This window comes from Sinocyclocheilus rhinocerous, unplaced genomic scaffold (assembly GCF_001515625.1).
Source record: "Sinocyclocheilus rhinocerous isolate Xijiao unplaced genomic scaffold, SAMN03320098_v1.1 scaffold2043, whole genome shotgun sequence".
Classification (NCBI taxonomy): Eukaryota; Metazoa; Chordata; class Actinopteri; order Cypriniformes; family Cyprinidae; genus Sinocyclocheilus; species Sinocyclocheilus rhinocerous.
The window spans coordinates 672,972-686,210 of NW_015652169.1; the positions used below are offsets into that span (position 1 = coordinate 672,972).

The 13,239-nt window shown below is 36.9% G+C and overlaps 1 pseudogene; it reads right to left on the minus strand.

The window, feature by feature from the left end:
* LOC107713993 (arf-GAP with SH3 domain, ANK repeat and PH domain-containing protein 1-like) overlaps positions 1-13,239 on the minus strand; it is a 46,498-nt pseudogene that overhangs the window by 26,833 nt on the left and 6,426 nt on the right.

The window sequence follows — 13,239 nt, forward strand, 5'->3', positions numbered from 1 at the left end:
TGAGGTGGATATCATTTCAAAAATCAAAACCGCTGTGAAACTGAGAGCGTAGCGAACAGAACATGCTCCTGAGGGTCTCAGCTTATGGAAATCTCTTCAAATATTTTGATGAATGACAGTAAACAACAGGGTGTCAACGAATCCTGTTTCCTCCGAGCAGCCCAACTGACCTTCTATCTACTTGTTTCTATCTTTAAAAGAAAGAAACCATGTATGAATTGCTGGGAAACATGTAAACTCTTTGCGTTACTCTTATACACGCTTTGAACTTGTGTCCTGGCTGATGTCCTCCTCCCTCCTTGATTCTATCAGATGTGTCTCTCTGGATGAAAGGGAAATTATGCAAGTGTACAGAATATAGGCAAGCTGACTCAGGGAGAAAAAAAAAACAACAAAAAAAAAGTATTTTGCGATTTGAATTTGTAATGCATCATAATGTATTCATGTGCTCTGTTTCAGCTGGTGGCTAACAGATGTGTGTCCTAACAGCCACAGCTACCATCACAAACACACTCCTCCCAAACACACACACACACACCCAAACGTACCCAAAAATAATCTGTGGTGTCTTTAAAGAAGCCCTTCAATGGTGATTAATGAGAAAGACAGAGCTTAAGGCCACAATTTGAAAGCAAATCCCTCAACATTCACGACATAAAAAGTACAGGGGACATTTTAAAGGCCTTGGTGAATATTGATACATATGAACTACTAAATGAATGTATTTACATGCTTTATCATGAATTGTGAAGTTATTAGAATAATCAGACATACATGTACGCTACTCTTACTTGGAATCAGTAAGATTTGAAAAAAATGACTATTTTTACTATTTTGCAAGGAAAAATTCAATTGATAAATTTTAGAATTTTCTATTTCAAATAAATGTTTCAAGTTTTGTTTTTTATTTTCCTAAATAAACTTTCCATTCATCAAAAAATCCTGAAAAAAGTATCAAGGTTTCCACAAAATATATTTTTCAACATTGATAATAATAGGCCATGTTTTCTTGAGCAGCAAATCAGCATATTAAAATGATTTCTGAAGGATCATGTGACAATAAATACTGAGTAATGGCTGCTGTAGCTTTACCGCCACAATAATAAATTACATTTTAAAATACATTACAAAAGAAAATCGGACATTTTAATTAAAAAAAAGTTCATTTAAATTATAATAACATTTCACAATATTATTATTACTCTATTTTTGTTTAAATATATGTAGCCTTGGTGAGCATAAGAAAGTTTTTTAAAAATTTTATTTAAGACTCATACAGATTAGGCGCCAATAGCCTTGTGGGCATTACATACAGCACTGTTGCGCTACGGGCGTCCCGAGTTCGAACCCCCAAATGAATATAGAAATTATGATTCGAAAGAATCATAATTTCTATAATTTGCTCTACCGTTGAGATGTGATGTTAGCTAAATCTAATCAGACGGAAATCCATCCATTTTAAAATGTGAAAGACAAAAACAGCAGTTTTTAAGTTGCCAGGAAAACCCTGACAGGAAACATGTCATTTCTAATCCAGTCTGTAGACTGATGTCCTGCTATATGTTTAGAGATGAGTTGTGTTTCTATAAACCACTCATTGTGTTCATGTACCTCCTCCTACAGTGAACAAGGCATGCTGAGGCAGAGGAATAATGAGCATTTGCACAGCTGTGGCACACTGATCAAGAACCTGTGGTGATGAAAGTAGTAGTTCTGAGCCACTCATGTGTTAAATGATTTCCCTCTGTGGCCATTCTCTCATTTTCTTGCAGCTATGTTTGGACATCGGTACACCAAAATTGGACTGCCCACTGTGGTCGGGGGAGAGACAGACTCGTCAGGTCGAGATTCTTCAGAGCTTTTTTTATCCCCGGTCATTTCCCTTGTTATTTCATTGTTATGAGCTACAACATCCTGTAGCTATATAGCAGGATTTAAAGGAACATTGGGAAACATAAAAGTTGTAATTGGAAACGAGCACTTACAAATGGTTACATCCATCGTTTGTAAAAGTGAACAGAAAATAATTTTTAGTAATGCACTTAGCAGGCAGCACCACAAACAAACATTTAAAAGGCAACTATCAGTCTTAATTAAGTATAACAAAACATTACATGTTTTAGCATGAAACTAGAATATGTATAATGCTGCTAAAATTCATATCTCAGTATTTTTTGGCCGATTTGCGGTATACAGTATATCTCTGTATTTTCGTTTTTGTATTTGTATTTTAAAAATCTGTATTTAATATATATATATTTCACTTAACGCCCAATGTTGTCCAACAAAACAATACATATTAAAGGCTATGAAAACAAATAAAATGAATGTAACCTTGTAAGCCTTTATATTATGTGCAAAAAAGGTTTAAAATCACATTTCATTCTAACATTGTAACATTGCAATCTTGAAAAATTGAAATATTTCCATGGCTTTCTAACATTTACAGATGGCGAATATACCTGTGAAATGTAAGTTATGCATTCAGGAAGACAGCACATCTCAAACACATTAAACAGCGCGAGTAGCCTAGTGTCTGTCAGCTGCACAAGCAGCCTTTCTGTCAGAGCATATGACGGCCGGGCCGAGCCGAGCCGCTTAAACTAATATGCTAAACGAAACTATAAACTATGTCTTACCAGTTTTTAAAGGCCTTAATATGAAGCTTGTCACATGTTTAGAACAAACTGGATTATGCACTTTCTCCGCAGCAGCTTAGTCTGTGTCCTCCGCTATATTTCCAGATGCGCTCGCGTCAAACTACTGTATATCGATATAAACGGTATTGCCTCATATCGAATCGCTTATAAAGAAAATATCGATATATCGTACAAACTCGATATACCGCCCAGCCCTAAAAAGTTTGATGTTGATATTTTTTTTTTTTTCGTTTTTGAAAGAAGTCTCTTTTGCTCACCAAGGCTGCATTTGTACAATCAAAAATACAGCAAAAACTGTAATATTGTGAAATATTACTACAATTGAAAATATCTATTTTCTATTTTTTTTTTTTTAAATGTCATTTATTTCTGTTATGGCAAAGCTGAATTTTAGCAGTCATTTCTCCAGTCTTCAGTGTCACATGATCCTTCAGAAATCATTCTTATTAGTAAACATTTCTTATTAGTATCAATGTTGAAAACAGTTGTGCTGTTCAAAAATTTTGTGGAAACCGGGATACATTTTTTTTAGGATTACATATGAATAGAACAGAAAGAAGTAACTAATTTCAGCCACAGTTTCAGCGTCTATTTGTAGTGTAGGGGGCAGGACGTTTCGGATTCTAGAGAGCATTTGATTGAAATGCTTATATCTTGAAAATATTTTGTTTTGGTGCACTCGAGTCTCAGCCTCAGACATCACGCACACAGACCATTGGCTGAACGTCTGATGCATACAGCACACAAAATTGGAAACACTTCAGGAGTTTCAAAGTCGTCATCGGATTGGTTGAATTATACAGGATTTCCAGGAGACGTGTGTGTCGCGTTCTTTAACGTTCCACCTGGAAACAAAAAAGCTGTGATGCCAAACCCCTCATGGAAGAAGAAAGCCGTCGTGTTTACAACTGTGACGATGAGCACCTATCAGGATCAACTAAATGCTGGCTTTTCAAACGTATGTGAAATATTTACATGTTACGGCAAAGAATCTATAAAATATGTCCAAAAATTTTACACACCGGTCTGTTATTGTGGGGACATTTCCATGCCCCTTAACATGACACAGCACAAAACGAAACGTGATTGGTTGCTTTACCTACCCATATGGCCTCCATTCAAAGCGGCCAAGATTCCCAGACCTTCTGCCGTCAGTCTGAAGGTCTGGCTACGCAAGACTAGGAGCACACTATCTTACAGATAACCTTAAGGCTAACATATTCATACTAAAAGCCAAAAAACTTCCATTTTGTTTGGGACTTTAAAAAGAACAGAACAGCAATTATTTGATAAAAATAAGATTGTAACATAAATGTCTTTACTGTGATTTTTGATCAATTTAATGCATCCTTGCTGAATCAAAGAATGAATTTCTTTCAAAAACAATTGCACTGACCCCAAACATTTGAACGGTAGTATATACTAATAATCAATATATCGACAAATCACACAATATATGTACATGACCTCAATAATTTTTGGTGACGCAATATATCGCCCATTATATTTACTTAAAAATTTATGTCACCATGTTTTGTACATTCCACTTGCGCGTTGCGCCTGTCTTTTGCAGCTTCTCAAACATAACGTGATGTAGTCATGAGGTGCTAGTTCAAATTTTTTAAAATGCTTCTACAAAAAAAAGTTTAATTTTTCTTCTTGTTACTTTGCACTTTTTGTTAGAAAATGTTTATTTACTATTTATTCAGGTTTTTTAAGGTATCTAATATTTTGATACTTAATTTCCATGATCTAAATATTCTTAAAAATTAAACGTTTGTTGTCATTTGGAAGTGTGTAGGCCTTCTTGCATTATTATGCTGTTACATTATGATTATATATTCAGTGGCATAAAATGGTCTTTAAAATGACAATAATATCGCTTATCGCAATTATTTCTGGGGCAATATATCGCAACAACAAAAAGTTGTTATATTGACAGGCCTAGTATATACTAATTCAGTTACCCTGTAAGCGTGAAATATCAGTCTTCAGATGTATGACCAAGAGGGTAATATCATTACACAACTAATTACAACAATCTAACCACATCCTCAAATGGTCTTGTAGGCTATTAGGCGTGACCACAGTGAACAGAACAGTGATTGTGAGCACTGCAGAGACGATAAAGCTCAGCAGGTGACATCTCCATTATGATCTGGAGAATCTCTCAACCTTATGAGTTTGAACCAACTTAAGTAACATTTAGCTGTTTTATACATTTGACATTACACTTTAAATAATATAATTTACAAGTACTGATTGATATAATGTAGCCAAACATTACATCAAACACTTACATCAAATTGAAAAGAGCTGACGAGTTATTCTTTAAAAAAATGTACCTTGTTCCATTGAGGAAGGAAACTCATACAGAACGACACGAAGGTGAGAACAGTGAGAGCAGTGCCAGAAATGTCATTTTTGAGTGAACTATTTCCTTTATACTCAGTCAGCTACTTGAATTTTGTGCATTTTTCAGTCCAACACCATCTGGATGCTGAAGAGAGACCAAAAATGAAATGCAGCACTACAGTTATTATACAGACAGAGAAAGTTAAGTGCCCTATTGAGAACAAACGCAACATTACACTCACTGGCACCATAACAATATGACATTCACAATAAAGGGCTACTTTGTCCATCTATGACTAAGCAGTTTGCCTCTTTATGATGGGATAGACTGCAGTAATGTGCTAATACTCATCTACAATACTCACAACAAACCTTGACCCCCTGTGTTGACCCACTCAACCGATGGGCATCGCTGAGCCCTTGGCTCTCTTCCTGGAGCACTCAGTAATCCTAGCCTAAATTGAAAACACCTTTCATGACAATATCTAAAAACCGGTCAAATAATGTTTTTTGCCAGGGCAAAAAAAGAAGCAAATGATAAACTAAAGAAACGACCCAACCTCACACACCATTCATCCGAATAAATCTCAAAGCTGTAGGTCCCTCAGAAACAATATACTGGTGGAAAAACAGTGCTAAAATACACTTTTACTGCCGCTCAAAGCAGCCACAATCCATTAGATTCACACTACGAACAACCAGATCGATATTGGACTTTATCAAGACCAACACAGGCCTGCCAAGCAAGAAAAGACTCTCTATACGGCCGTCCAAAAAGGTCTTTTACTAGAAAACTTTTCCAGGACTTGAATATACTGCCATTTAGGTCAGGAGAGACCTGCACCAGCTATCAGCCCCAAGAAACATGAACTCCTTAAGGAATTAGGAATTACTTCTCGCTGCCAAGCCAAAGCCAGCAGACTTGACTGGGGCTGTGGCGAGGCAAGGGAAAGAGCTCAGGCCAAAGTTTCATGGGGTTTATGAGTCAGAACTGCAGGCCAAGGGTGATCCAACTTTATTCTGTCTGTTTTTATTACAATAACTGTGGAAGAAAAAGATACAAATGACTGAGAGAAACGCAATGGAAACAGTACATGAAGTCAACACCCCGACTGCCGAGCCACTGAACACCCACAGGCCTGGCAAGCACCACTCCTGCGCTGGCACTGATTGAATCTGTGGCCCTAGATATGAGAAGAACAGGTCATTGTGTAAATTATGGTCTGTTTGGTTCGTATCCACGGCAACGGGCCCTCCGATACTCACACAGAATGCTAGGTATGCCTTTGGTTCTGAGGATTCCATGTTCTGTCCAAATCTGATTAATAAAACACAGACACACACACGTAAACACACTGAAACAAAGACCATACAGAGAGAGCCAGGTGGAAACTCTCGTGGGACTCTAAAAGAAACACTGTGGTCAATGCTTTTAAAAATGCAGGCAGAAAACTCTGAAATCTGTCCGATGTCAGTGCTTGTAATATTTGTAAATTAGCAGTATCACTCAATACTAGACATATATAAATTGATATATATTTTTATATTTAAATTATGTGAATTTAGTAAAATTGGAAGTAAATTACCAGCTTTTTGGTATCGGCCAGAATTTTTTCCGGTGAATGGCAGAGTAGCACATTAACTTGAGCTCATCATAGCTGAGAGCATTGCTGAAATTAACTCTGGACCACTGAATTATTGAAAAATTAGTTCACACGGATATTGTTTTTGTCAATTCAATGGTATGTAATTAAATATTTATTATTATTATTATTATTATTATTAAGGTTTCATGAAAAACAAAGTTATTTTTTTGTAAATATCATAGAACATGAAATATACAAACACTAGCTGTCAAAAGTTTGGAGTCAGTAAGATTTTTGTTTTTGTCAAGGCTGCAATAATTTGATTTTACAAAATGCTGTAATATTGAGAAATATTAATACAATTTAAAAGAACAGTCTTCTATTTAAAATATTGTAAAATATAATTTATTCCTGTGATGGCAAAGGTGATTTATCATAGTCACTACTTCAGTGTCACATGATCCTTCAGAAACCATTCTTATACTGTATGCTGATTTGGTGCCCAAAGAGTATTTTTTATTATCAATGCTGAAAACAGCTGTGCTGCTTAATGTTCTTGAAGAAACTTTAATACAATTTCTCAGGTTTATTTGACGAATAGTACGTTCAAAAGAACATTTATTAGAAATATAATTGTTTTGTAACAATGTAAAAAGTCTGTACTGTCACTTTATCTATTTAATGCATTCTTGCTGAATATTATAAATGTGTTCATTTCTTTCAAATGACACCAGCGTTTTTATGCTAGTGCACCTTTAATGAATGGACTGAATGAATGACTTTTCAGAAATGCAGGGAATGCCTTTTTCCTGTCATCGGCTTGTTTGACCGTCATCCGGCCAACTGTAAACTGTCGTCTTTAGATCAGGGCGGAGAAAAGATGTAATAAATTCCAAAGGAAAGTTTTTCCAGAAAACTTCTCCACCCATCAAACTAAACTGCTACTCGAAGGACCAACTATGTGCAGTCTTTTCCAAAAGGCTGGAATTGCCAAAACTAAACAGTATTACCCAAACAATGCATTTGTGTTCACTTATAAGGTCAAATGACGATGTCAAGGATGAATGAATCAATCAAGGTCTTCCTACACAAATACCTAAACCCAAAACTAAAATGGTCTTCTACTAAATCTGTTCCTAAAAGTATATTTTTAGCATTAGTGGTGCCAGTCAGAGCAGGGTGGCTTTTGTTGACAGAGGGGTTGGTCAGCCCTGAAGGCCAGTGAAGAAGACAATTCGTCCATACCTGAGAGTGCGTCTGGTGACCTCAACGCAAGGACACGAGACGCAGCACGCTGTCTCTCCCTCAGCTGCTGCATGCGCTTGTATAACCATCCAGCTGAGCTTGGCCTGGACAGTTCTCAAATGACAGACACACAGCACAATCACACAGCAGCAGAGTCAGAGGCAACAGCAGCAGCACTATTATTCTGCTGACTAACACTAAGCAGCCACTGTTCAGTAATCACAGACTGCTACAGAGAGTGCTACTTCTGACTGATAATGACATAACCGTCAGTCAAACGCTCATGTCTAAGTGATCAAGTTAAGCGTAGTGTAAGATGTTGACATTTCATTTAAATTCTGAATCAGTGCATGTAAATGCGCTTTGACTTCTTTATGTGTTTTGCAAGCTGCAGCGACACTAAAGGCCCTTTCACACCAAGGATAACTATAACGATAACTATAATAAAGTTAATTTAATAATTAATTACTAACAATGGTTTTTTCGCATTGACGTAAAAGTCACATGATCATTCTTTAAAGGCAGGGTATGTGATTTTTCAAAAACGCTTTAGAAAACTGATTCGGGCCGAATAGCAAAACAAACTTTTTTTCCGTCCTTCGGATGAGACGTTAAACCGAGGTCCTGACTCTCAGTGGTCATTAAAAATCCCATGGCACTTCTCGTAAAGAACATTGGCTACCAGAAATCACTTACTCTGCCTTTAATGTACTATAACCTCTAAGAAACACCTAATGCTTGGCCGCTCATAAGTATAAAGGGCTTTCCTTTCCATCAATGCTTGGACAACCCGTTATTTACACTGCACACATCTGTGGTGCATTACGGCTCCGACACGGGCACTCTAGTCACTGCTTGTGTTTATACGAGCCGCGCCACGGCACATCTCAGAAGCGACTCTCCGTGCTCTTTCTCTAAAGATACACAATAATAGCCACAATAATAATTGATTTCCTTCATATAACTTGCTGTGTTATAAAAAGGAAGCTGTACTTTATCACCGCTCAAGTTGGTGCTGATGCTGTAGTCTTGCTTTCAATCGATTTGTATAAGGTAATTATTATAGCAATTCTCTTTAATTTCAAGGCTGAATTGTAATTAAATTAAAATAACACCAGGAGGATAATTCAATTGTTTTGAACTTCAATTTGGATAAAAGCATCTGCTAAATGAATAATTGTAAATGTATATTAAAAGAAGTAGATTTAACAGCTCAGTCTTCTCCTGCTACATGAAAACATAATGCTGTGAAAAATTAAAATCTGTTCAGCACCGAAACATCAAACCGTACAATCCCATAGATCTCATGCACCAGGAATTTCAAGGCAACCAAATGTGGTGCAGATCCTCTGATTTCCCATCTGGCCACAAATCAATGGTTGCAGATCAGGTCTGCCATAAAATAGGTCACTAGAGCGATTTATCATTGTTCCCATGAATACTATGCAGGCACTATAATGCATGAATGAATACACAGTAAATAAATACGTGTGAACTAAAAAAAGCAAACAAATGCCAAACCTGCAGATGCCAACAATAACAAAAAACCTTAAAAATGATTTGTAAAAATAGTAAATAGCTTTAAAATCAGAATCACATTTGTATAGTGAACTGTTAGCATGTGGTCTTGCCAAATATACTCATTGTTTCCAGAGCCATCAATAAAAAGCAATGATGAGATTCCTCAATACTGTCGTAATCTCTGCTTGGAGTTAAAACTACACAAAATGGTACCCAAAATTACAAAAGAATAGAAAATAAGCAAATAAAAAAATAAAAAGTCAAGAATTATTAAAGAGAAAACTATTGTACTCCATAATACAGTGCAGTAACTTGTGACTCCTTGTTTTATTTGCTTGTAGCGCACAAAGCGAACAATAGAGCATATTATGAGCTGATGGTGAGAAGGGTGGACATCTTTTATTCATATTTATTTGGTTCTAGAGACAGGAATGACTAAGCAGTGGGTGTACATGAGCGTCAGTGTGTTGTTAAGGAGGTATTCCACTGACCCATTTAACCCAGAGTAGGGATGTGCGGTATACCGGTACTGGAAAAATACCGGTATATATTATATTTCAAACGGTACGATATCATCATTTTGCTCAATTCGGTATTTCATTCGCTGCTGTTCCAAAGTTCACCACTATGTGGCAGTGTTACCCAAACTGACGCGAAACTATCGTACCGAAGTCAAAATTGTGGTATCGAGCCATCCCTAACCCAGAGTCAAACTACTGAAGAGGAGTTTGACTAAAAACATTCAACTGATCATTCTGTTCTTATCCTAAACACATAAGACCATCAAATATCCAAGTTTCTGGCCTGTTTTGTCTACGGTTCCCTTTAATACTTTAAGCTCCACCTCAGGCATCAAATGAGTGAATTCGGTCTATAGTTGGATGGGTTTTGCTGCAGTGCAGAATATTACTGCACATCTCTCTGCAAGGGATTTATTCTATGCCCATGTAAATGAAGCACTAACTGCAGTATCAGTCACAGGGGACTTCTCCCTTAAGCACTCAGGGACATTTTTACTTTTTTTTGCCAAAAGGATTATCAGTGCGGGCATTACTCCATGCTGGGCTAAAACAGACAATCTCTTCACTAGATTGTTCTGTGTAAAATAAAACAAGCAATAAACAAGAAGCAAGTTTCCATGCAAGCTCCCACGACAAAGCTGTGACTGATCATTTCTGAAATCACCAAAAAATGGAAATTAGAGTAAAATGGAAATTGAGTAGAAAAAATACTATACGAGTATGCACACCAGCAGCTTGTCGATTAGGCAGTCTATACATCTACCTTGCCATCTGGTCCTCATGATGAGAATGTACGAGCACAGTGCCATGGAAACCATTATCAAGATGGAGAGGCTTTGTATGGAATGCAGTATTAGGGCAAAGGTGTTGTGGACAAAATGGAGTAAAGGATGGTGAAAATGTAGAAGATTACACATTTAATGAGTGGAGATACAATACAGTCGTATTAATGGTTGAAGGGTTGAGGTGTTTTATTTGATATCCTACTAATGTTTGAGCACTCATGTAGTTCAAACAATAGGACATGGTGCTAGCAACGCTTAGGCCATGGGTTTGATTCCAAGGAAATCCATGATCTGATAAAATGTATACCTCAAATGCAATGTAAGTCACTTTGGATAATGATGAATATGAATTAGGGCTGCACGATAAATCGCATGCGATATTTAACGCGCATCTTGTCAGAAAGCCGGTTCTGTAATCAGCGGTAAATCTCCATAACGTGCGGGCTTTCACATTGAGCAGCATTAACTACACAGAGCCGTTGTTCACTGACCAGCTGCGCAAAACCACGTTCATATTCGCGCGATTTTTTGCGCAGCTTGTCATATATTAAATTAAATTATTTAAATAACTGAAAAGATACTTTAAAAATGAAACTAAAACTGCCAGCAGGAATTTTTTTTGACAGGATTGTTCTATGGCCCGCTATCAAAAAGTGCATATTTGCATAGATGAGCTAGTTATGATGAATCAACAAAGGCTTATCTCATGAATATGAATTAGGTTGTGCACAAATTTTTGCAAAAGTTTTGATGAATTTTAGGGCTGCACGATAAATCGCATGCGATGTTTAACGCGCATCTTATCAGTAAAGCCGGTTCTGTAATCAGCGGTAAATCTCCATCACGTGCGGGCTTTCACATTGAGCAGCATTAACTACACAGAGCCGTTGTTCACTGACGAGCTGCGCAAAAAATCGCGCGAATATGAACGTGGTTTTGCGCAGCTGGTCAGTGAACAACGGCTCTGTGTAGTTAATGCTGCTCAATGTGAAAGCCCGCACGTGATGGAGATTTACCGCTGATTACAGAACCGGCTTTTCTGACAAGATGCGCGTTCAGTATCGCATGCGATTTATCGTGCAGCCCTAATATGAATGATAGTACAGTGAGAAAAGCTGAATTTCACATATTTACATGTATTGCTCTCAAGGCTACTAGGCATATGCAAATTAATACAGTATGTGCTTCTGTAATAAAACACCACAGACATTTGAATAAGCTAACAATAAACTGTTGAATGTCTGATGAAAGAACATATAAAATACGTTTGAAATTATTTGCCGAAACCGTGAGTTGCCTAGAGAAGCAAGATTTAAGGTATCACATGCGTGTTCTTTGTGGATAAGGAAATCCCAGAATTCACTGTAATGAGTTCAGTCAATAAAATTAACAGAAGACAGCAGATGAGGCAAGAGAAAAATGAGAAAACTTTATTTTAAGACACCTTATTTTAAGGTGTCTGTTACAGAGTATTTATACAGTTAGTAGAGTAATATTACTTAACAACATGTACTTACTATATGGTTTGGTTTAAGGTTAGTTTCTTGTAATTATGTATAATTTACTGTTATTACTATAGTAAGTACATGTAACACAGTCACTAAAATAAAGTGTTATTTGTATAAAGTGTTAAAACATGAGACACAAGTCTAGAGCCAAGTTTTTTAAAAGTTCAAAGAACTTCTTAGATTTTAGAATGGAGGAAGGTGCATCAAGTTTACATAGAAAACGACTGGAAAAGCAGTGCTGTGGAATGCAAAAACACATTCTGTGTGAATGTCCCCTTAGAAGGCAGCTGTCTTTGGCAGGAAGCAACGAGGTAGGTTTTGCAACAGAAGTAAAGATGACTCACTAAAACAAAAGCACTTCACTTTGTGCAGGTGAAAGTGCTGACTCCAGTAAAACTGCCAACACAGGTGAAACTATACGCCTCAATGCCAATAGCTTAGTTTTTTACATGCACCGGATAATTGATTTATAATCTGACTGATGGTTCAATCAGACTAAAAAATCTTCATGTAAACACCTCAATCGATTTCGATTGGATTGAAAGGGGTGGTGTAGACCTTAAATAATTTGATCAACAAGACAAAATTAAGCATGTCAACACTTGAATCCGGGTATTTTCTCAATCGGATTTAAAAATACCATGCATGTGCAGTGCCGCAATGTTTATGTAAGCTTTACATATATAGACCTTTTTCACATTCCCGGGTTTCTTAGCAGTGAAAGTCATCATAATTGGGTACATTTCGAGAGCAGTGAGAGTAGGGCTGGACGATAAAACGGTATCGATATTTATCGACGGTACACACTCTTCGATAACGATAGAAACATTTTTCGATATAGCACACGATATAGGCACGTGCTATGAGTGACGCAGACCGCACACACAAACACGAACACATGCTGAATTGAGTGCTGTGCCTTCCTGTGATGAGGAGATAGTGAATAAAAAAAAAGAATATTAGTCGAATTTAAAATAAACATTTGCATTTGAATGCAAAAATAGTACAATCAAATGTTAGGTGTGCGTCTGGGAGCGTCATTAGTGGAGCGCGAGATG